This window comes from Impatiens glandulifera, chromosome 2, assembly GCF_907164915.1.
Source record: "Impatiens glandulifera chromosome 2, dImpGla2.1, whole genome shotgun sequence".
In the NCBI taxonomy this organism is placed as follows: Eukaryota; Viridiplantae; Streptophyta; class Magnoliopsida; order Ericales; family Balsaminaceae; genus Impatiens; species Impatiens glandulifera.
The window spans coordinates 13,107,261-13,133,932 of NC_061863.1; the positions used below are offsets into that span (position 1 = coordinate 13,107,261).

At 31.4% G+C, this 26,672-nt stretch overlaps 1 non-coding gene and 1 pseudogene across 1 annotated transcript; both read right to left on the reverse strand.

The window, feature by feature from the left end:
* Nucleotides 1–63: 63 nt before the first annotated feature.
* LOC124924370 lies at nucleotides 64–26,297 on the reverse strand (annotated as a pseudogene).
* TRNAM-CAU lies at nucleotides 18,342–18,413 on the reverse strand. Its single transcript has one exon. It is a non-coding gene; the product is annotated as a tRNA-Met (tRNA).
* Nucleotides 26,298–26,672: the final 375 nt, after the last annotated feature.

Sequence of the window (26,672 nt, forward strand, 5' to 3'; positions counted from 1 at the left end):
GCAAACCGCCCACATCTGAGAAATGAAACATAATTCAAATGGAATTGAATGTATATAATATGATTAAGACAGAATTGGAATTGGGGGATCAGTTATAAATCTTGTTATCAATTCAGTGTTGTGTATATGTGCATCAAGATAGTTCGCCAATTCCCTCAATATCCCAGCTGCCTCCTGACTGGTTAAAAGTTAAAACACAAGAAATAAACAGTTATTGTTTTTGTTTCTGTATCTGAAAACAATTGGGCCATATGTCTTTGGGTGATTTTGTTAAAAATAATAAATAATTAATAATCTTGGAAAACATTAAATGTGATGATGAATCTCAAGAGAAGATCGATCGTGAGAGGAAGATGAAGCTCAAGAGATGCATTATTTAATGTCATGAATTGCATTTATTTTGAGTTCTAGATTATTCTATTTTATCCTTTAAATTGAGAGTTTCTCATTAGTTTTTTAATATCTCAAAATTAAGTGAGCTGTAGCTACTTAAAGAATTCTATCAATAAAATCCTATTTTCTTAGTTATAATATTTTCCGCACCAACAAATTTGGTATCAGAGCAAGGTTACCTTTCAATTTTGAAATGGCATCTACTCTATTCTCATACTCTCCAAGTCAAGTTCCTATCTTTGAAGGTGAATTCTATGAATTCTGGAGCAGCCAAATGGAAACATTTTTCATATCCCTAGGTCTTTGGGATATGATAGATGAAGAAGAACTCGATGTGCCCGATGAAGACGACGAAGGATATGCGAAATTTGAAAAGGATCTCAAAAAACGAGATGCATTAGCTTTGCGCTATATTCAACAAGGAGTTGGGAAAACCATATTCCCTCGTATTTTTGGAGTAAAAAAGGCTCAAGATGCTTGGGTGATATTGAAAAAGGAATTTCAAGGTACGGAGAAGACGATCGCATTAAAACTCCAAGCCCTATGGAAAGATTTTGACAATCTAAAGATGGAAGATCGAGAAAAGGTACAAGATTTTTCTTCTCGTGTTTCTACTATTGTCAATCAAATAAAAAGCAGCGGAGATGAAATCAAAGACAAAAAGGTTGTTGAAAAGGTTCTTCGAAGCCTTCCTCAAAAGTTTGATCATGTTGCTGCTGCGATTGAAGAATCAAAAGATTTGTCCAAAATGACAATATATGAGTTGACTGGATCTCTTCTAGCACATGAGCAAAGAATTAATCGTTCTTGTACTCCATCAACTGATCAAGCCTTCAAATCCAAGCAAGTACCAGAAGCGTTTTCAAGAAGTCATCACAACAAATTTGGTAAGAAAAATGAAAAGGCATTCGGTTGGAAAGGCAAAGCACCACAACAATCTGGTGATTCTTATTTCTGTATCATTTGCAAGAAAACAAATCATGAGTCAAAAGATTGTTATTTCAAATGCAAAAGATGCAAAATCCCTAATCATTCTCAAAGGGATTGTCGATTTCAAAATCAGGAGAAGAAAGAAGATGATGCAAAATTTGTGAAAGAAGATTATGACGTTATGTTTGTTTCTCTGAATGGTGAAGAGAAGTTAAACAGTCGATGGTATCTTGATAGCGGTGCTAGCAACCATATGACCAGCAATAAAGATATGTTTGTGGAGCTCAACTCAGACATTACTTCAACCGTTGTTCTTGGAGATGGTTCTTATCAAGATGCGAAAGGAAAAGGAACCATTGCTGTTCCAACTTCGGGAGGTAATAAAAAGCTTATCACGGATGTTCTTTATGTCCCTAATATTTCATATAATCTTCTTAGTATTGGACAACTTATTAAGAAGGACTTCTCGGTATATTTTGATGATGGAAGATGCAAAATATTTGACAAAAAGAAGAATGTGGTTGTGGCAACTGTCGAAATGAAAGATAAGACTTTTTCTCTCACGTTTCCATTGAAAAATGATTGTGCATTAAGAGTTGAAAATGAAGATTTGTCTAAGCTTTGGCATCTTCGATATGGTCATCTAAATCAACGGGGACTTCAGCTGCTAAAAGAGAAAAATATGGTGGTTGGACTTCCTTCTATTCAAGTGATGAATGATATATGTGAAGGTTGTATTTATGGAAAGATGCACAAGCTCCCATTTCCCAAAACTACATGGCGAGCAAAAGCACCACTTGAACTTGTCCATTCTGATATATGTGGCCCGATGCAAACTCCTACTCCTGGAGATAAGAGGTATTTCATTCTCTTTGTTGATGACTATACAAGAATGATGTGGATTTATTTTCTTAATCAAAAGTCCGAAGCATTTTCTATTTTCTTACGATTCAAGTCTCTAGCTGAAAAGGAAAGTGGTCATATAATGAAGTGCTTGAGAACTGATCGTGGAGGAGAATATCTCTCAAATTCCTTTACAGAATATTGCAAAGAAAATGGTATCAAAAGACAATTAACCGTCAGTAGATCTCCACAACAAAACGGCGTAGCTGAACGAAAAAACCGTACGATTGTAGAGATGGCGAGAAGCATGCTGAAAGGAAATGGAATTCCAAATCTATATTGGGCTGAAGCTGTTCACACAGCTATATATATTCTCAATCGATCACCAACCAAAGCGGTCAGAAATAAGACTCCATTTGAAGCTTGGTATGATAAAAAGCCCGTCATTGATCATTTAAAAATATTTGGGAGTATTGCTTATGCTCTAATCCCATCTCAAAGTCGGGAGAAGTTTGAAGAGAAAGGCCAAAAACTTGTGTTCATTGGCTACAGTGATGAATCCAAGGGATATCGATTGATGAATCCATTGAACAACAAAATTATTGTATCTCGAGATGTTGTTTTCGATGAAAAGGCTACTTGGAATTGGAAGGGGAAAGAAGTTGAAGACTTGGGATCACAACCATTTACTGATCCAATTGCATCCCAAGCTAGTACATCCCAAGCTAGCTCATCTCAACCTTCTGCACAAGACTCAGAACCTGATTCAGATAGTCCTCCAAGAAAGACCCGAATGGTTCAAGACATTTATGATGAAATTGAGTTTGGATTATTTTCTTGTGAGCCACAGTCATTCCAAGAAACTTCTCAAAAGGAATATTGGCAAAAAGCAATGAAGGACGAGTTATCTACAATTGAGAAAAATTCAACATGGGAACTCGTGGACTTGCCAAATGGAAAGAAAACTATTGGTTTAAAATGGGTCTACAAAGTAAAGTACAGTGAGGATGGTTTGATTCAAAAACATAAAGCTCGACTTGTTGCAAAGGGTTATTCTCAACAACCGGGAGTTGACTTCTCAGAAACGTATGCTCCTGTTGCAAGAATGGAGACAATCCGTACTTGTGTAGCCATTGCAGCTCAGTTGGAGGTAAATATATTTCAACTTGATGTAAAATCAGCTTTTCTAAATGGAGAAATTCAAGAAGAGGTGTATGTTGAGCAGCCCGAAGGTTTTGAGATCAAAGAAGAAGAGAAGAAAGTTTATCGACTAAAAAAGGCATTGTATGGGTTAAAGCAGGCACCCCGATCGTGGAACAGCAAAATCAATAGCTATTTCATCAAGAAAGGCTTTAATCGAAGTACAAGTGAATCATCTCTCTATGTGAAGACTATTGACAAAGATTTCTTGATTGTATGTTTATATGTAGATGATCTCATCTATTTTGGAACAAACAAAGCTATGGTGGCAGAATTCAAGAATCAAATGATGAAAGATTTTGAGATGACAGACTTGGGACTCATGAAATATTTTCTTGGTATACAAGTTAAGCAAAGTCCAGGAAGAATCTTTCTATCTCAAGAAAAATATATTGAAGATCTGCTCAAGAAATTCAATATGAGTCAATGCAAGCCCCTCTCCACTCCTATGGCGTTGAATGAAAAATTTCAAGTTAACGACGACGGTGAGAAAGCTGATTCAACTAGTTATAGAAAGTTGATTGGTTCATTAATCTATCTCAACACGAGACCGGATATCACACATTCGGTAAGCTTGCTTTCTAGATTTTTGAATGAGCCAAGTCAAATTCATTTTGCAGCCGCAAAAAGAATCCTTAGATATCTTAAAGGCACAAAAACTCAAGGCATTGAATTCAAAAAGGAAAGTGAATGTAAGCTGGTTGGTTATACAGATAGTGATTGGGCAGGCTCGATTGATGATCGAAAAAGTACCTCCGGTTATATCTTTTGTCTTGGATCAAATGTAATATCATGGAGTTCAAGAAAGCAGAAATCTGTGGCATTGTCATCAGCCGAAGCAGAGTATATAGCATGTACCGATGCAGCTTGTGAAGCTGTTTGGCTTCAAAGAATTTTAAAGGATATGAAGTTTGAGCAATGTGAGCCGACAATTATTCATTGTGACAATATGTCAGCTATTGCAATGACAAAGAATCCTGTTTTTCATGCTCGGTCCAAACATATTGAACTACGACATCATTTTATTCGAGATTTGGTTACTCAAGAAGTAATTTCCATGAAGTTTATCAAGACAGAGGATCAGCCAGCAGATATCATGACCAAAGCCGTCACGATTGACAAGTTCGACAAATTCAAGAAGAAACTCAAGATTACTAATTAAGAGGGGGTGTTAAAAATAATAAATAATTAATAATCTTGGAAAACATTAAATGTGATGATGAATCTCAAGAGAAGATCGATCGTGAGAGGAAGATGAAGCTCAAGAGATGCATTATTTAATGTCATGAATTGCATTTATTTTGAGTTCTAGATTATTCTATTTTATCCTTTAAATTGAGAGTTTCTCATTAGTTTTTTAATATCTCAAAATTAAGTGAGCTGTAGCTACTTAAAGAATTCTATCAATAAAATCCTATTTTCTTAGTTATAATATTTTCCGCACCAACAGATTTACCTACAGACAGACAACAAAATCCCGAGGAAGAAAAGAACTCCTTGAGTGTCGATGCGGGATAATGCTTGTGGCACCTTCAATTTCTGTCTTTTGGGTTCTCCGTAGTGAATTGCGTCAGTTAGAATCCAAAGAAAACCAATACTAACTTTCCTCTTGGGGCCATTTGTTCAGATGACAAAAGATCCGATGTTTCCAATCCTTTCCAATTAACTTCACTAAACAATAATATTTACAGCTCAGGTTGATGAATCCATACAGCAAAAAGAAAATCACTTTCTATCTAAAAAAAGAAGAAGATTACCTAGTGAATGACATTGGTGTCAATTGCACAGCCAATGATACAATAGAAGGTATAACCAAGTCCTGTAAGTAAATAGAACCAATTCCTCATTTTTACAAGAACGTGTATTTTTCCTTTTTTAGATCTAAAAGGCTAGTACAACAAGCCACTTCAATCAAAGTGCTTTTGGTTCAAGACTCTTACCGCTTGAGCTACCTTGGTGGGTAAGACCTAAGAACTTGTATATTCTATTTGTCGGTAGAGTGGATATTTGACCATGTATCTACAACATAGTAGTAGTAACATCGCCAATAGGCGTCCATGCTCCACCAACATTCACTACTATTACAACAACAGCTCCTAGAAACCTATAAACATGTTGTAACGGTTCAAATAAGGAAACTGACAGTAATTATACTACGATTCTTTCATACTTGCCATATTCTGATGGAGGTACTAGCTTCCGCGATAAGGAGACCATAACAATGGTAGAGGTAAGTTTGTCGAGGACTGAACTCAGCAAGAATGTCATAAAACCAACCTGAAAATGGATTTAATTTTCTCAAAAGGCCAGTAGTTAGGGAAGAAGGGAGCACAAAAATAAATAAAGAACGAACCACCCAAAGAAGAGTCTTTGTCTTTCTGGTGGTTATGTTGTTAGTAACCAGTTTAAATCCTTGATAAGCATCAACTATCTCAATAATGGTCATTGCACCAAGAAAGAAAAACAAAATCTCGCTCACTTCAGAAGTTGCATGTGATAACTCCGAAACAGCTATACCAGTAGAAGGAACCTTTGAATAAAGGAAAGTCATGTCAAAAGCATAACAAAAATGTTGAAACAGATGTATTAAAAGGAAACTATTTAAGGTTCTATTGAATCTTACACCGATACTCCTAACAAACCACAAACTCACAGCCATCAATAAACCAACCCCACTTTTATTGAAGGAAAGTGATTCTTCAAAGATGATGCATGCATGTGTATCCCATTGTAAACAACAGTGCCATTGCCACATTCTGCATGGAAGGAAACCTTGATTTGTTCATATTGATGATTATGGTTTCGAATTTCAAACCGGATAGGATGGATAACCTGATTAGCAGCAATCCATGAATGATTAATAGCAGCTGCACCAATTGCCGTAGCAGCACCAATTGCTAGGGCTTTCACTAAATCAGTCAGTCTTTGGTTGGTATGCTGCTTCAAAATATTTCGAGCTCGTATAGTCAACTAACCATGAAAACTTGCTAATTAGTTTTGTTGCAAAATAACTGCGATGTATATTTGAAGCTATAAAGGCCATGAAATCAACCTGAATCTGATTCTCCGTATTGGATGAAGGATCCCGTTGAGACGAGGATGATCCTTGGCCTTGCGCCTTATCCTCTGCTCGTAAAGAATCCCATTGCGGATGAGAAACCTTTGACTTCTGAGCTTCAGGAAAGATGGAACAGAATAATGATATTGTGCGTGAGAAATCGTAGCGGGAGAGAGGCGTTGGAGCTTCTTCAGTGGGAAGGAAGCAGAAGACACAGGTGGTGGGATATTGTCGGAAGAGTACGCATGAGAGAAGTCGGAATGATGAGGTGCAAGCTGTTTCCGCCGGCGGTGAATAAAGTGACCGGAGACAGAGAAACGGCAATGACAGCAGTCCGAGTAACGACGGCAACTTCAACGGTAAAAGAGGACGGGAGAAGAAAAAAGGAAAAATAAAAAAAAAATAGTTTAATTGTGTTTTATTAGGGTATCTGTAACGGTTTTAGAATAACCATTACTGATATTTAATTGGTATCAATAATGGTTATCTTACTCTTGAAGACAAAATGAGATAAGATATCAAAATTTATGCTATTATGACAACTAAGTGAATTAATGAAAAGTATTCTTTAAACAAAAAAATTATACCAAAATTTATGTTATATTGACAATTTGATAAGCAGATAATAAGCCTATAGTGTAAAGACCAAATATTTGAGATTATCAAACTATGTCATGAATAGACAAATCCATCTATTCCGAAATCAATAAAATTGTATGTAAAAAATAGCATGAAATGGACGTGAAAGGGTGTTACATATAACATGTGGAGGCATGCATGTGCCATAGCTATAAATAATCGTTGCGTATTGTATGGCGCAAACAATGCCCTATAATCAGTTCAAAAATCTAATGTTTGCATGTTTACAATCCGAGTGCCTATTTTCCGATAAACATCCTAATTATGTGACATCACATATTTAAATTTATGGTTTTTCTTAATTAACATTGAGCATATTTAAATATCAATATTTATCATAACCACAATTAAATTGTAAAATGCATAATTTAAAATTGTTAATATGAGAAATGTGATTTATCTAAATTTGTGTATTCTCATTCAAATTTATTGTGAAAATGATATTTATGTCAAATGTAAGTTTTTCCTTTTAAACAAGCTATTAATGATCTTATTCATAAAGCAACAAAACAAGTAAATTATTTAATTTCCTTCCAAATATAACTAAATATCATGAGAATAAGTGGATCTAACAAGTAACAAATAAAAGCTTCGTTGTAATATGTAGATGTTCATTGATGTATGATTTTTTTTTTGATTTTAACATTTTGAGATGATTTTTTGTTTTATTTTGTTATCAGTTAGAAAATGTGATATAAATGAAATTTTGATATATTTTATCAAATAAAGATTATTTTTAGTTAATTTTTAGTGAAATTTTAATCTCACATTTTTAATTAATTAATCTTTCTATATGCCTTTTATCAAAACTGCCTCATTCAAATGCAAAGGTCCTAGAGTGTTTGGAAACTGAAATACAATATCAATTTACCCTATTAATAGTATTTTATACAATGGGCCTCAGCCCAATGCTGAAACCCAAATAAGGAGAATATAAAATCAGCCCATCAGTTACCATTTAAGAGAAGGAGAATATATATATCATCAAAATAAAATATATCATTTTTTTCCTAAGTTTATAGTTATATTTTTTTTTAATTCTCTTATTTAAGAAATGTCATTGTAACGACTAAAGATCATACAAAAAAAAATATATACAATATTTTCTAACATGTTTCTATGGCCCGAGCTGTCGAAATTACTTTTCTTTGTCCGTGTGACAAAAACAAATTTGTCTTTTGAAAATTGCAAACCATTACAATGAAAAGAAAGAAAGATGGAGAGAAAGGTAAAAACATAAAAATTTAAGATGGGTCAATAGGCTGCCTATAGTGGTCTGCCCTAACTCATTGGCTCGTTCCAGACTCGACCCTGCTTGCAACTTATATAAGGTGATAAATGGAGATACTAAGACTCCAGCCAAAACAGATGAGGTAACAAAAAATGGAGTCACGTGAGTCCGACCAAATACAAACTACAAAATTGGATCTAGAAAGACTAGAGGCACATCAGATAATTGAGACTATTTCATTACTGGTTCTAAGCCAAGATGCTACATACAACACTCCTTACTAACCTTAGAATGTCTTAGAAAGACATTCATGACTCAATCTAAGGCAAGGTTTGCAAGGTTAATGGAACTTCGAAAACAAATTCAAAATATACCGAAATTATTAAGCTTTGATATAAAGTTTTGATTTTAGAATAGATGGTGTAAAAATAAATAAGAGGTATTTAATGGAGTTTTGAAAAGTAAATTAATCATAAATTTTACTGAATAAATGTTAGAATCATTTATATATATTATTAGGATTAATTAAAATTTTAATTAATAAATGATTAATTAAAAAAGCTAACTAAAAGAATAATAATAAAATAGATTTACTTATTAATTATTAATTTGTCACTTTTTTTTATTTTTTTTAAACTGTGTGATGACATTGCCATTCTTTCTTTGAAATCAATTGTTAATACATTGTTATCCCTGAAATTATGAGGCACAAATCATGTGTTTGTTATGCTAAAAGATAAAATTGATGAGAGACAATAATATTGGTGAAAATAATAAAAATTGTACTACAGAAACATGAACAGTTATTTTTGAACAACTTTTTTTTATTAAGTCAGTGAAAACGTAAAGTGCGCTTATTTATATCATATTACCTGAACTTTTTTAAAATAATATAAAAAGTATTGATTAATAAAAAAAATATAGTTTGAACATTAAATAGAAATTGAATTCAGTAAATATATATCACCATTTCACTTTTTATATATAATAAGAGCAGACAATATTCACATTAAATATTAAAACAAGTAACTACTTCTTGTTTCTTGAATTCTAAAAATTGAGGTTTTAACCTATTAAGAAAACAAATTCAATTAATAATCCTAATTTTCCATCAAATGTGTTTCGTCTCAACCTATCATTCTAAATTTTTCTATCAATGATAATGATATTATAGTATTTGAAAACAAACTACAAATTCTTTTCTTTTCTTTTACTAGAGCTTTCCAAATTACAATTTGATAATTCAGCCCATTTGTTTTTACTCATTTAACTATAATATAAAATGTGTATTATATATATTGACAAAAAATTTATCACTATGACTATTTATTTGTTTTAATATAAAAAGTTAAGTACAGTGAATTACGTTTTAAATAACAATCTAATTTGTAGCATTTAGTTCCTTAGAAATTGACTAATTACATGATGGGTTATAATTATTTTTTTAAAGGGATATAAGTTTTTTTTTTAAAATTGTTAAAACCATTTCATTAAAATCTAAAAAATGGAAACGTTAAAAATCAAAGCTAAACAAACTTTATTTATGATTAAAATATTAAAATAAAACGATTCTAAAGAACTTAATTAGTAGTAATCAAACCAGAAACAAATATTTTAAACGGCATTAAATCCTAATATAACTAAATAACACTCTCTGAAAAATGTAAAAATATTTACATGCAATTTTTACTTTTTATCCTAAAAAATATAGAAGTTGATATATATAACAATAAACTAAACAATTATTATAACTGTTTCTAAAGTTTATATTTCTTTCCTTTTCAACTAGCCTAAAGTGAAAGCTCACGAATAAAAAAAAATTGCCTTGTTTGGTTTGAGAATATTCTAATCTGAAATAATTCATTACTAAAATATTCAAATAATATTTATATATATATTCTAATTATAAATTTATACCCTTATATTTATTTTACCTAACTATCCACAAAATAAATTATTTCTCAAAACTCAAAGGAAACCAAGAGCAAAATTTTGTAAATATATATATGATATATGAAATAGTTTTATAGGTAAATAAATAAAAAGAAACTGGGCTGATTTTTAAATTTTAATTCAGAAGAAGAGGGGGAGGAAGAGAGTGAAAGAGAAATAAAATAAAATAATTATTTTAAGTTAGGTCATTGGGCTTATAGTGGTAGGTCTGTCCCTAGGCATGGGCAATCACGTCCTTAGACTGACCCTGCTCATACTTTACCATGCTATAATTCAGGCTACTCACTATTATGTTTTTATTTGTTTTATTAGACATGTTATTTTTCAAACATATATATATATAATTAATTTTTGTTAATAATAATTTTAATTTAGAATAAAAGTTTAACTCTAAAAATGTAGAAAAATTGTACATACAACAAAATTACAAGTGAGATATTCAATTCTTATTCAAGTGATGAATGTAGAATGATTATCAACTGATAGAATAAACTGAACAAATTTTAAAATTTTGTGTATGCTAATTTATGTTATCAATAGTACTAAAAGAATAAATAATTATAAAAGAAGATTCGTTCATCAATTGAATTTATGAATATACAATGTACAAATAAAATCTCAAACAACTGAAAACTTTCAATTCTTATTTATGTGGGATGAAGTTCAGTTGCTAATACTTTGTCTTATTGCATATATATTTCTACACTATTGGCAAATTGTATCACCAAGATTGTATTGTATTGTATTGTAATTTATCTTCAATTTGGTAGATACAAAATATCATAACCCAAGAAGATTTGCAATTATAAGGTGTAAAGACAAAGTAAACAAGCTTTACCAAGGTGAAATTACAAACTTAATGTGATATTTTTTATGCTTAAGACAATGAAAGCAATCAATCATGTAATTGAATATCAAATTCTTTTTTAACTATATAAACAAGGCATAAAGAAGATTTCATTGTTAGTCATCTCCTTTAAATTATATCTTGAGAGAGGCTTCTTAGTTGATATTACAAAATAAAGATGTATTATAATTCAATCTTTTAATTCTAGATTAAAATAAAATCTTTGGATTTGTTTTAATCATATAAACACAAAAACAATAAAAATAGAGTTTGATGTTGACTTAACTGATAAATTAGATAAACGACCGTAATGGGTTTGATTTCATATATTTGTGTTTGTTTGAGCTTAAATTAAAGAAGTAACCGAAACCTGACAATCTTCTTTATGTCCGGTTGATCTGTTGAATAAAATAGAATGGTTAGTTTCTATTTGATTTGTATTTTTTATTTTACTTTATTAGCTAGACTACATGTCAAGTTTGTATAATTTAATGAATACACTACAAGAAAACAACGTATTTGTGACGGAATTTACTGACGAAATATTTTACGAATATATAATTTGCGACATTTTTTTCATCTGAATATTTGCAAATATGTGTCGCTAATACTCCGACGGACCTACTTTTAGTCGAAAAGTTTTAGCGACAGAATTTAGAACGATATTTATGTCAAATATTTTGACGACATATCCTACGGAATAATAAAAAAATTCTAAAAATTTTCGACATTATTTCGTTTTTTTTTTTTTCATCACAACTTATTTATAGAAATAACCGTCGCAATTTTTTTTCATAAATATTTTATTATTTTATATTTTTACCTCGTTATTTTTGTATTCCATGTAAAATAAAATATAATAAAAATAAATATAAACAAAGAAATTTCAAAATTTACAATAACTTATTATCACAAAATATACTAATTAAACTTTAAACACAAAATCAAATGATATTTTTAAAACGACTAATGTTAAACTAATACAATCCATAAACGCATTGGTTTCTTTAGCACCAAGTATATCAACACATATAATATAAACGACGACGGAACAAATCTCGAGCCTGTGATCAATTTAAATCAAATTCAAAATTAATTATAAAAAAATCAGAAAAAATTAACACAAGTATCTTATATAAAAAGAAAAGTAAGCACAAAGTGATATAGAATACCTGATAAAATTGATCACACTCACCTCTAAAACTTTGTCACTTTCTTCTTCAATGATCTAGAGCCAAACAGAGGATAAAAAAAATATAATTAGAAAAAAAGTACCAATAGAATATTCTCAATAAGAAAGAGTAAACTTAGTATACAAAGAGATTAACATTTTCCCACAATTGCCTAATATAATATTGTCAATAAGTACCTAAAGAATAGATAGAAACTTTGTTTATTCACATTAGGAGGCAATGTTTGAAACTATAGTTAACTATATTATAGTCCAATTATGGGTCCTAACTCATAAGAATGAATGATATGCACAATTGATATATGGATCTATTATGTACTACTGGTGTTAACTTCATTTCTGTATTTTGCATTATTTGAATATAAGATGTTGTGCAAACAATTACACTTCATCATCATCTTGTAATTCAAAGAATCCAGTGCAAAAAAAGGTAAACAATCAAAAATGTTTGAAATTGCCGAAGGGGTATTTCCGACATTTCGCGGGGCAAAAGGGCCCTTTTTGCCAACTTTAGTAGGCGGGGGCCCTTTTTGGAATTTCCCCTGTTATGGGGGCCATTACATCAAATTTCCCTTCTATTTAGAGTTTATACGGTGTTTAGACAAAGAAATGGAGTTGATCTCCCGCGTAGAGAGACATAAATGACAAAGTAAAAGAAGAAAAAATGCAGTACTCTTTAGATTTTCTATCTTCTTTTCGACGACTCACATATTATTTAATTTAATTTATATTATATTATTTATAAATTAAATTAATTATACATTAAATTTATTATATTATTTGATTTTAATTTATATTATTTATAAATTAATTATATATAATTTATTAAACTAATTAGAGTTAACTCTTTATATAAAAAATAGTTAAAATAATTATATTTAATATGTTTTATTATTTTTATGAGATTATTATCGGTTGATTTTCTATAAAAAATTTCTACGGTTTTCTACGTATTCGGTTACGACTCTGAGTTTCTACGGAATCTGCGACGGCGGTGAGTTTCAACGGAATCTGTGACGGCTATTAGTTTCTACGAAATCTGCGATGGCTATGAGTTTCTACGGAATTTGCGACGGCTATGAGTTTCTACGGAATCTGCGACGATTCTATTTTTCTACTGCATTTGCGACGACGATAGCTCAATATTATAATGAAATAAATTAAAATAATGCTCAATATTATTTATTATTATTTAATTTTAATTATTCCTTAGAGTTATATAATACTTCATCTAAATGGAATCTTTAATTTTGTTTTAATGTTTGATAAATATATATTTTTTATTATTAAAACAAAAGTTACTTTTTAAAATCCACTAATAAAAAAAAAATAAGGTCTAACAATTTGAAACAATATAGAACCTGGTAAGTTCTTTTCTCATCTACTTTTCGAGGAATTTTTCATATAGCAGATTTTTTAAACTATTTTCTCGACTAACTAAAATTATTTTGACGCTCAATAATTTTAGTTGTAAATTTAATCTAAAATATACTATGAATTCATTTATGAATTTTGTGACGGAATTTAACCTTTTATTTTAGCGACATTGATTGATCATATGTAAAATATCTTTGTTTTTTACAACAAAGTTTTCTTCATTCAATAATATTTGCGACGGTTCATATTTTTCGTCGATTACACCATCGAAATATTCGTCGCATGTTTCCGACGTTAATTAAACGTCGGTAATTGTGCGTCGCTATTTAGGCGTTTTTTTGTAGTGATAGTTGTTTCTAAAATCAGGCTATACAATTTTTATCAAAAAATGACCAAAGTTGATTTCCTTGGGCATATGAATGATGAACATAAGAAAAGCCATGCAAAAGTAATAATTTTTACTTTACTTCTTAAATAAATGTAACGTCAATAACGGTTGTCAATATTGCCCGTTCTTTCGAAATGTTCATTAAATGTCATTGGTGGTAACCCTTTAGTTAACGGATCCTCAACCATAAGTTTTGTGCTAATGTGCTCGATTGACACTCTTTGTTTATAAACTTCTTCTTTAGAATACTTGTCGTTTTTAGAAAAGAAGACTGAAATAAAGTTGTCAGTGGCTTGGCAATAGAATCGACAATTCCAAGTCCTGAAATAAAGTTCTACAGCCATAAACCCTGAATAATGGTCTCAAACACATGCCACAAATTCAACTTCCATAGTGGACGCAACGACAATAGACAACTTCACAATTTTCCATAAAATTGCTCCTCCGGCTAAAAGAAACAAATAGTAAAATGTGGATTTTCGGGTATCTACACATCCAACAAAATCATAATATGAATATCCAATTGCTTCAAGATGATCACATCTCCTCTAAGGGTAATTTGATAGTTCTCAATTCCTATCATTTTAGTTCGGAATTGTAATTCCAAATTAACACGTTTTTCATGTTTTTGACATGTTTAACACGTTTTTCACACATTAAACACGTTTTACACACGTTTAACATATTTTCATATTTTGGCACGTTTAACACGTTTAACACGTTTTTGGCACGTTTAACACGTTTTGACACATTTAACACGTTTTTCACGTCCTTGACACGTCTAACACGTTTTTGACACGTTTAACATGATTTTCACGTTTTTAACACGTTTAACACGTTTTTGGCACGTTTAACACGTTTTTGTCATGTTTAACACGTTTTGACACATTTAACACGTTTTTCACGTCCTTGACATGTTTAACACGTTTTTGACACATTTAACACGTTTTTCATGTCTTTGACACGTTTAACACGTTTTTGACACGTTTAACATGATTTTCACGTTTTTAACACGTTTTTTATATTTTGGCACATTTTGCACGTTTTGGCACGTTTAACAAGTTTTTCACATATTTAACACGTTTTTGACGCGTTTAACACGTTTTCACGTTTTTGACACATTTAACACTTTTTTACGTTTTTGACATGTTTAACGCGTTTTCACGTTTTTGACACATTTAACACGTTTTTTTTACGTTTTTGACACATTTACCACATTTTTGACATTTTTGACACGTTTTACACGTTTTTCACGTTTTAGCACGTTTAACAAGTTTTTTCACATATTTAACATGTTTTTGACACGTTTAACACGTTTTCACGTTTTGACACATTTAACACATTTTTTTTACATTTTTGACACATTTACCACATTTTTGACACGTTTAACATGTTTTGGCATGTTTAACAAGTTTTTCACATATTTAACACGTTTTTGACACATTGAACACATTTTTTTACGTTTTTGACACGTTTAATATGTTTTCATGTTTTTAACACATTTAACACTTTTTTTTACGTTTTTGACACGTTTAACACGTTTTTCACGTTTTGGCATGTTTAAAAAAATTTTCACATGTTTGGAACGTTTAACACGTTTTTGACACGTTTTCATGTTTTTAACACGTTTAAAACGTTTTTAACACGTTTAACACGTTGTTGACACGTTTCACATGTTTTTTTACGTTTTTGACACGTTTGACACATTTTTAACACATTTAACACGTTTAACACGTTTTTCACGTTTTGGCACGTTTAACAAGTTTTTCACTTATTTGACACATTTAACACATTTTTGATACGTTTAACATGTTTTTATGTTTTTGATAGGTTTAACACGTTTTAAACCTATCAAAACGTGTGAAAAACATGTGAAATATATTAAAAATGTCAAAAACATGTTAAATGTGCAAAAAATGTGGAAAACATGTGAAAAAACGTGAAAACGTGTTAAAACGTGTAAAAAACGTGTTAAAACGTGTGAAAAACGTGAAAACGTGTTAAAACTTGTGAAAACGTGTAAAAAAATATGAAAGATGTGTGAAAATGTGAAAAACTTGTTAAAACGTGTGTAAAACGTAAAAAACGTGTTAAACGTGTAAAAAACATGAAAACGTTTGAAAACGTGAAAAACGTGTTAAAACGTGAAAAACGTGAAAAACGTGAAAAACGTGAAAACGTGAAAAACGTGTGAAAAACGTAAAAAACGTGTGAAAACGTGTTAAAATGTGTGAAAAACGTGAAAACGTGTTAAAACGTGTAAATAACGTGAAAACGTGTAAAAAAACGTGTTAAAACGTGTGAAAAAGTGAAAAACGTGAAAAACGTGAAAAACATGTGAAAAACGTGAAAAACGTTTGAAAAACGTGAAAAACGTGTTAAAACGTGTGAAAAACGTAAAAAACGTGTGAAAATGTGAAAAACGTCTTAAAACGTGTGGAAAACGTGAAAAACGTGTGAAAATATGAAAAGATATCAAAAACGTATTAAACGTGCCAAAACGTGAAAACATATTTTAAAAGTTAACATTTTGAACCGATATTTTATTTTACAAACATTGGAATTGGAATTAGAATTGAATTACAATTCTATCATTTTCACAAACATAGGAATTGAAATTGAATTACAATTCTATCATTTTCCAAACATAGGAATTGAATTGTAATTCAATGCCAATTCTCTTGGAATTGGAATTAGAATTCCAATGCCAATTCCAATTCCAATTCCCCCTCATCAAACACACCCTAAGTGATTTTGTTCCTGCAGGTACCTCAATACTTTATTTACAGCTTTCCAATGATCCAATCTAGGATTACTTTGATATCTTCCCAACATTTCAACAACAAAACTGGTATCTGGTCTCGTATAAGTTTAAACATACATCAAACTTCCAATCATGGATGCATAATGAATTTGTTCCATTTGACTTTGTTTCAATTCATTCTTTGGACATTGATTGAGACTAAATTTATCTTCTTTCTGAATTGGGACAACACTTGAAGAGTATTTATCCATCTTAAATCTCTCTAGAACTTTATTTATATATGCTTTCTAAGACAAGCCTAACAATTCTTGTGATCTATCATGGAATATTTCAATTCCAATCACATAGGATTCCTCACCCATATCTTTCATTTCAAAGTTATTAGAGAGAAACTTTTAATTTCATGTAATAAACCAATATCATTAGTAGCCAGCAAGATATCATCAACATAAAATATTTGTAAATTTTTTCAATTATTATTTTTAATTTGATTTATTTTGACCATAAAAAACAAATATATATTAGAGAGAGATTTCAAATGTTGACTTATCTCTCTCTCTATATAATGATGATTAATTTTTAAAGTGTTCGGATTGTCGGGTCGAGAGCTGTGGTTAATTTGGATATATATGTTATATTAAATTGATACTTAGGTCGGATTGTGGGTTCACCCGCCCATAAACATAAAACGGTTAAAAATAAAATTAAAAATGATATCATATTTACCGTAATACTCGTGCAAATGCACGGAATAAATGCTAGTTAATATAAATAAAATAAATTTAATAAAAAATGATAATATGTATTCAATGTTTAAAATTCTTAATAAATCATGAATAATATATTAGAATAAAAAATAGAACACTCTCATTCCACATTTTATTTCACTTCGATAAACAACTTATCTTCTCACATATCTTATTACATATTTTTCCAATAAACCTCTCATCTCGTGACCTTACACATTCACATTGGTCAATCAAATATTTGATTTATAGTTTTTTAACATTTAACATCATGACCTCACACTTTAGTCTTTGATTCATATTTTTTAACCAATTTCAATTGATACCGATCTATTAATCCTCGACAAAACACATGTCAATCACACATGGTTAAAGGGTACTTGTTTTGTTAGGTTGCAAATTCGAAACATATATATATATATATAACATTTTTCATTTTATTTTTAATCATTTGAAGTTTATGAGCGGGTCAACCCACAATCCGACCCAAGTATCCATTTACTCTCACATATATATCCAAATTAATCACAGTTCTAGACCCGGCAATCCGGACTATTAACATACAACATATTTTGAACTGCCTAGGTAGGCTTGCACATAGATTTGTCCTTGAATACGCTTTTGTTTTACGGCACTCTAATTTTGTTGGAATTGTGTCAAATGAATTAACTTATTAAAATAGATAGAAACTATCTAAAACATTAAATTCAAATGTTAGATTAAAGGTGTAACTAAAATATTGAAATTTCTAAAACCAAGCGAAAAAATAATATCAACAAATATCAGAGCGAGGTTTCGATCCTCGGACCTGTGGGTTATGGGCCCACCACGCTTCCGCTGCGCCACTCTGATTTTGTTGAGATAAATAGTTGTAATTTATTACTTGATTTTTATTTTTTATACTAATATAATTATGTTATTCATTTTAAATATATTTTCCGTTATTTTTTTAAGATAAAAATTGTATATATTTTCTCTTTTTTTTTAATTTGATTTATTTTGACCATAAGAAAAACATTTATATTAGAATGAGATTTCAAACGTCACACCTCTAGGGTTAAAGATTGACCACACTTTTACTGCATCACTCTAATTTGGTTGGATTATGCTGAAGGGCAGAGCCATAATTTAAAATATACCTAGGTTAAAAAAAATTCATAAAAAATAATTGGTCTAGAATAATAATAATATTAAGCAAAAAAATATATATAATTAGTTACTTTCGCTAATTCTCTTTAGTGACGTAAAACTGTTAATGACGATGCTATTTTTTTGTCGTTATTGTTAATAACATACAAAATATTATAAACTGCCGAGTAGGCTTGCACTTAGATTTGTCCTTGAATACGCTTCTGTTTTGCGGCACTCTTATTTTGTTGGAAGAATTAACTTATTAAAAAAAGATAAAAAAAACAATATGAAACATTAAACTCAAATGTTAAATTAAATGTGCAATTAAAATAATGAATAATTTTAACCAAACCGAAAACGTAAAAACAAAAAATATCAGAGAATGGTTTCAATTCTCAAACCTATGAGTTACGAGCCCATCACGCTTCCGCTGCACCACTATCACTATGACTTTGATTATATAAATAGTTGTAATTTATTACTTAGTATTTATTTTTATACTAATATAATTATGTTTTTCATTTTAAATATATTTTCTGTTGTTTTTTTATAAAATATTTGTATTTTTTTCTATTATAGTTTTTAATTTGATTTATTTTGACCATAAAAAACAAATATATATTAGAGCAACATTTCAAACGTCGACTTATTTGGGGTTAAGGACTCACCACGTTTTCGTTGTGTAACTCTAATTTGAAATATACTTAGTTAATGTCGCAAATTCTCTTTAGCACGAAAAAGTCTTAATGACGGCGATATTTTCCCGTGGCTATTGTCATTTACATACAATATAATCTGTCCTTGATTATGCTTCTGTTTTGCGACACTCTAATTGTGACACCCCTCACTCCTAAATTACTTAGACCGAGTGAGGGATGTTTGAAAACGTACATACATAAGCGGAAAAACAGAAACATGTGCGGAAGCGTTTTGTCATTTATAAAAGTTGTGCTATAAAATTTCGGTTTATAAAAACAAGACAAGGTCCTTTGCTTATAAAATACATACTTTTAATAATAGACCCAACAAAGGACTTGGTCTTCTGTCTTGGTCCCTCCTTTTACACACATCTCTGTACCTTGCCCCACTCCAAGCCTCCCTTCACTTGACATAAAAAGACTATGACTGTGTACCTACACCACACAAGCATAGTGAGTCTAAAGACCCATCAAGATATAAAAAGATTTATAGAAAACACTTTTAAAAGCTTCTTTGAACCCATATGCCGGTTTATAAAGTGGTTTATCATAGTGATTGTACAGTTACATTCTTGAGCACATATTTGGCCCTTTACAATTCAGAGTTGATCCTGAAAGTTAGGAATCCGGTTTGAGCACATATTTGGATAGGCACTCTTCGGAGTCTATCCCTAAATCCCACAACCTAGTTCGACACTTGTCTGTGTGCGTAGGATCTTCAAGAGCTCATCCCCGAAGTCCAGTCCCAATAGAAACATCAGCACATATTTTGGAATTAGACTACTAGAGCTCATTCTGAGTAGCCCTCCTCCCATTCCGTCAATTCTCATACATCATTGTTCACAATGATTCCATAAAACGTTTCATACTTTGGAAAATAGATCCTTCTTTTGAAAACAGACCCTTATTTAGAAAACAGACCCTTGTTTATAAAACAGTCCTTCTTTATAAAAGAGACCCTTCTTTAAGAAAACAGACCCTTGTTTATAAAAACATATTCCTTCTTTAGAAAATAGTTCATCCTTTAGAAAACAGTTCATACTTTATTCATTGTTTAAAGATATGAATATGCAATGAAATCATGGTATAAAACAGTATGCATAATTTATAGAATATACATGAATTATATAAGCATGTGTGGGTTTCTAAAAAGTGATATAGAAATGTTTTTTTGCCTTATACTTTGAAGATGCTAAGGATTGATCTTAATATGAAGAGTTGTTGTTCTTTAAGACTTCTAGCGGATGTCTATTTATTCTTAATGTAGAGAGAAATGTATTGATATCCTTTAAAGAATCCATGGTGAAGTATATAAATATAAAGAGCTAAGGTCGGTTATGACAACATGAGGTGGTATCTTGATAATTAAGATTGCAAAGCATGGGTATATCTAGCATGAGGTGGATACTTAATCATTAAGGGTGTTGGTAATAGGCTTGTCATAGCATGGGGAGGATACTTTACTAATGTAGAGGGCTTGTCACCTGCTGGTCATAAGCATGTGATTAATAAAAAGGTGATGAAGGGGCTAGTCACCTACTTGTCATAGCATGGGTTTAATAAAAAGGGTTGGTCACCTACTTGTCAAGGAATGGGTTAAATAAAAAGGGCTGGTCACCTACTTGTCATGACATGGGTTAAATAAAAAGGACTGGTCACTTACTTGTCATAGGCATGGGTTGATACATTGTTAATGAAGAAACCTAAGCATGAGGTGGCTAAGCATGAGGTGTATTTAAGCATGAGGTGTACTTAAGCATGAGGTGTATTTAAGCATGAGGTGTATTTAAGCATGAGGTGTATTTAAGCATGAGGTGGCTAAGCATGAGGTGTATTTAAGCATGAGGTGGTTAAGCATGAGGTGTATTTAAGCATGAGGTGTATTTAAGCACGAGGTGTATTTAAGCATGAGGTGGCTAAACATGAGGTGGTTAAGCATGAGGTGTCTAAGCATGAGGTGTATTTAAGCATGAGGTGTACTAAGCATGAGGTGGCTAAGAAAAGCAAGGGTATAAGTCTCGGTCAGATCTCTTGGTCGGACCCCTCGGTCCTAACTAGAATTCCTCGGTCCTAAGACATATATTCTCGGTCATAACACATATTTACTCGGTCCTAACATATTTCCTCGGTCCTAACATATATTTCCTTGGTCCTAAAACATATATACTCGGTCCTAACACATATATACTCGGTCTTAACACATATTTCTCGGCCCTGACACATATTTCTCGGCCCAAACACATATTTCTCGGTCCTAACACATAAATCATCGGTCATAACACATACATCATCGGTCCTAAGATTCATATTTGCCTCGGTCCTAATTTCCAATCACAAGGGTGTTTGGTCTTGGCCAGGACCGAAGGCATTCGGTCAAATATGCATTTTAGGGTGTGACACTAATTTTGTTGGAATTGTGTCAAAATAATTAACTTAATAAATTGATAGAAACTATCTAAAACATTAAACACAACTGTTACAATAAAGGTGTAACTAAAATATTTAACTTTCTAAAACAAACCGAAAACGTAAAATCAACAAATATCAATGCAAAGTTTCGATACTCAGTCTTGTGGGTTATGGGCCCACCATGCTTTCGTTGCGCCACTTTAACTTTGATAAGATAAATAGTTTTAATTTATTACTTAATTTTTATTTTTTATACTAATATTATTATGTTATTCATTTTAAATATATTTCGTTGTTTGTTTTTAAAATATTTGTATTTTTTTCTATTATTGTTTTTAATTTGATTTATTTTGACAATAAAAAAGAAATATATATTAGAGCGAGATTTCAAACGTCGACTTACTTGGGGTTAAGGACTAAGGATGACAATTTGAAACCGCCCGCGAAAACCGGACCGAATTGCCCCGTTTGGGACGGTTTTCCCCGAAACCGAACAGGGATAGGGCGGGATGGTATTTGTGTCCCCTAACCCGACCCGCCCCGATCTCACCCTAATTATGCCCCGAATACTATAAATTATTATTTAATATATTAAATCACCCATATATTTATTTATTCACTATATTTTATAAGAATTGTAAGTTTATTTCTTTATAATAATATAAAATTTCAATATATTACCATATATCTTATATTAAAAAATTCGTTTATACAATATTATTTTATAATTTTTTTATAAATATTTTATTACGGTGCCCCGCGGGGATTCCCCGAAACCGAACACAACCGAACGGGGCGGGGATGGTATTAAAAAAAATCTCAAAATAAAAATGGGACGGAGATGATAAATGCAATCCTCGCCCCGAACCGCCCCCTAACCATCCCTATTAAGGACTCACCACGCTTTCGTTGCGTAGCTCTAATTTGGTTAGATTACGCTCAAAGGCAGAACAAGAATTTGAAATTTTCTCAGGCTAAAATTTTTTCATAAAATCTAGCCGGGCTAGAATAATAATAATATTAAGCAAATAAATATAAAATATACTTAATTAATGTCGCTAATTCTCTTTAGCACGAAAAAGTCTTAATGACGGCGATATTTTCCCGTGGCTATTGTCATTTACATACAATAGAATATGTCCTTGATTATGCTTCCGTTTTGCGACACTCTAATTTTGTTGGAATTGTGTCAAAAGAATTAACTTAATAAATTGATAGAAACTATCTAAAACATTAAACTCAATTGTTGGATTAAAGGTGTAACTAAAATATTTAACTTTCTAAAACAAACCGAAAACATAAAATCAACGAATATCAATGCAAAGTTTCAATCCTCAGTCTTGTGGGTTATGGGCCCACCACGCTTCCGTTGCACCACTTTGACTTTGATGAGATAAATAGTTTTAATTTATTACTTAATTTTTAGTTTTATACTAATATAATTATGTTATTCATTTTAAATATATTTTCCTTTATAAAATTATGATAAAAATTGTATATATTTTCTATTATTTTTTATTAATTTGATTTATTTTGACCATAAAAAAACATTTATTAGAGTGAGATTTCAAACGTGGACACCTTTGGGGTTAAAGATTCACCACGCTTTTGTTGTATCACTCTAATTTGGTTGGATTAAGCAGAAGGGCAAAGCCATAATTTAAAATCTACTTAGGTTAAAAAAAATCATAAAAAATAATTGGGCTAGAATAATAATAATATTAAACAAAAAAAAATATACTTAGTTACTTTCGCAAAATCTCTTTAGCGAAGAAAAAAAACTGTTAATGACGATGTTATATTCCCGTCATTATTGTTATTAACATACAAATATTTTGAACTACCTGGGTAGGCTTGCACATAAATCTGTCCTTGAATACGCTTCTGTATTGCGACACTCTAATTTTTGTTGGAATTGTGTCAAAATAATAACTTATTAAAATAGATAGAAACTATATAAAACATTAAACTCAAATGTTAAATTAAATGTGCAATTAAAATAATGAACATTCAAAACCAAACAGAAAACGTAAAAATAAAAAATATTAGAGAGAGGTTTTGATCCTCAGACCTATGAGTTATGGGTCCACCAAGCTTTTACTACGCCACTCTGATTTTTTTATATAAATAATTGTAATTTATTATTACTATTTATTTATCATTTTAAATATATTTTTCGTTGTTTCTTTTATAAAATATTTGTATATTTTTCTATTATTTTTTTTAATATGATTTATTTTGATCATAAGAAACAAATATATATTAGAGCGAGATTTTAAACGTCGACTTATTTGGTGGTGTTAAGGACTCACCACGCTTTCGTTGTCTAACTCAAATTTGATTATTTTACGCTCAAAGGCGGAGCAAGAATTTGAAATTTACTCGGGCTAAAAAAAATTCATAAAATTTACCCGGGCTAGAATAATAATAATATTAAGCAAACAAACAAATGTGACCAGTTGTCCAATTAATCTTACCCTTATCCACGGTTTTACCTTTACTGTTATCACCAAATATGATCTTTGGTCATGTGCACTTTGTTATTTCAGTCATCAGCCGACTGTTGCTTGTCATGTATTTGGAGAAGCCACTATTCAGATATCAAATAGATTCTTCCAGGAAGTTGTCCCGATTTACCTACAAATATACATATTTACAGCTTTGGTACACATATTCACTTGGGTCCACAGTTGATCACTCCCTTGGGGATCCATATTTGGGTTATTTTTATGGATCTCCTATTTTGTGTGGTTAATAAGGTAAATGATTTAGATTTGGCAGACGTCTTCTTGTCTGATGTTGATCCCTTGACTTTAGGAGATGAGTTTTGAAGAGAACTTTTTGACTTTCTATCATGTTTTTCTTTACCAGACCAGTTGGCTTCCCGCCTCTTGAGCTTAAGCCAGCTTGACTTTTGGTCAGTTGGCTTAACATACTTAAGTTCATCTTTTAAAGTCAAATTATCACAGCTATGATTAGTTCCACTGTTAGTTAAATTTCCCTTCATAAAGCTTATGGGTATAAGCTTACCTTTTATTGGGTTTAACTTTTTGTTGGACTCATCTGGGTTGCCATTAACAAACCATAAACCGAATTTGTATCTGGAATGCCTTTGCTAACTAATAACTTGTCTGACGGCATCTCCATATTTTTTCCAAGAACTAACCACGTAGTTTAACCTTTGGTTTTCAACAGAAAGAGTTTGAATTGTTTCCTTGAGCTTCTCATTCTTAGATGAGAGCTCAGTTATTTTCAAAACTTTTTCTTTAGTGTTTTGAGAGGAAGAACTTGTACTGTAAGATTTGTTTTTCAAATTTATTTTATTAAAAGAGTCTGACAGTTTCTTGTACTCAATGACCATGTCATTGAGTGTAGTGGTTAGATCATCTCTTGTGAACTCGTCAGAAGAAAAGTCAAATACCTCATTGTCGTCTGTCATGAAGCATTTAACGCATTTATCCTCATTTTCTCCTAATGAGCTATCATCTGAATCACTATCAGCCCACTTGCTCTTGCTTTCCTCAGTTAGTAGAGCTTTTTGATCCTTTTTATTCTTCTTGTCATAAGGCTTCTTATCATCCCTCTTGGGCTTTTTGCAGACCGCCTTGAAGTGATCTGGTTTGTCACAGTTAAAGCATTTCAAGTTAACTTTGAATTCATTCTTATAATAATTATTATTAGAATTAGAGTTAGAAAGAGTCTTCTTCATTAATTTGTCAAACTTCTTGATGAAGAGTGACATTGCATTGCTTTTGATCTGCTTAGTAGACTTCGCAGCTGTCGCGGTAGGTGGCTCTTCAGCAGTCACCAGCGCTTTTGTTGAGACGGATGTGGATGGATCCTCTTTATTCCTTGTTTATTTCAATTCATAGGTTTTTAGATCGACGAACAGGTCATGTAGCTCAAGCTTGTTAAGATCTTTGGATTCCATTATCGCCATCGTCTTGATGTCCCATTCTCTGGGCAGAGCTCTCATGACTTTATTGGCAACCTCTATGTTGATATATGTCTTTTCCATAGTGAAGAGTTCAATGAACATTTTGCTGAATCGTTCATCAAATTAAGTCATTGTCTCTCTATGATACATCTTGATGTTGTCAAACTTCTGTGTGGCAACCATTAATTTGTTTTCTTTGGTTTGGTCGATGCCCTCACACAATTGAGTCAGCTTCTCCCAAATCTCTTTGGCAGTGGAACACAACCTGATCTTGCTAAACATGTTCTTGTCAAGAGTCTTGTAGAGAATGTCTTTGGCCACATTGTCGAGGTTGGCATTCCTCTTATCTTCAGCAGTCCACCCAAATCTTGGTTTCTCCTTCATCTTAGGAGCACCATCGGTTGAAGTTGTGGTTGTGCTGACCTTCAAAATCTTCATTGGACCATCAATGATGACATACCACATATCATCATCTTGAGTGGACAAATGAACTTGCATCCTGATCATCCAATCATCATAATCTTCCTTTAAGAACATTGATATTTTGTTTAGAAGAGACATGATTTAGATATCTGCGGTTGCTTGAGAATAAAAACATTGCTCTGATACCACTTGTTATGATTAACTACAACAATAGAAGGGGTTGAATATTGTTGTACTAATTATCACTTTCAATTCGATTTTAATCTTGTTAAAGATGAAAATTTGTTTCTATTCTTCACAAATTGTCGCAAGCTCTTGAACGATTTCAAGTGCAGAAATGCTTGCTATATTTGAAGTGGCAGATAACGGACTATAAGATGCAGTAAGAAAATAACACAAGAGTTTTATGGATGTTTAGAGATAAAACTCATACGTCACCCCTTCTTTTGTTTCTAAAAGGATTCCACTAGAAGACTTTGATTCGTATAACACCTACACAAACCCAATCAGAAC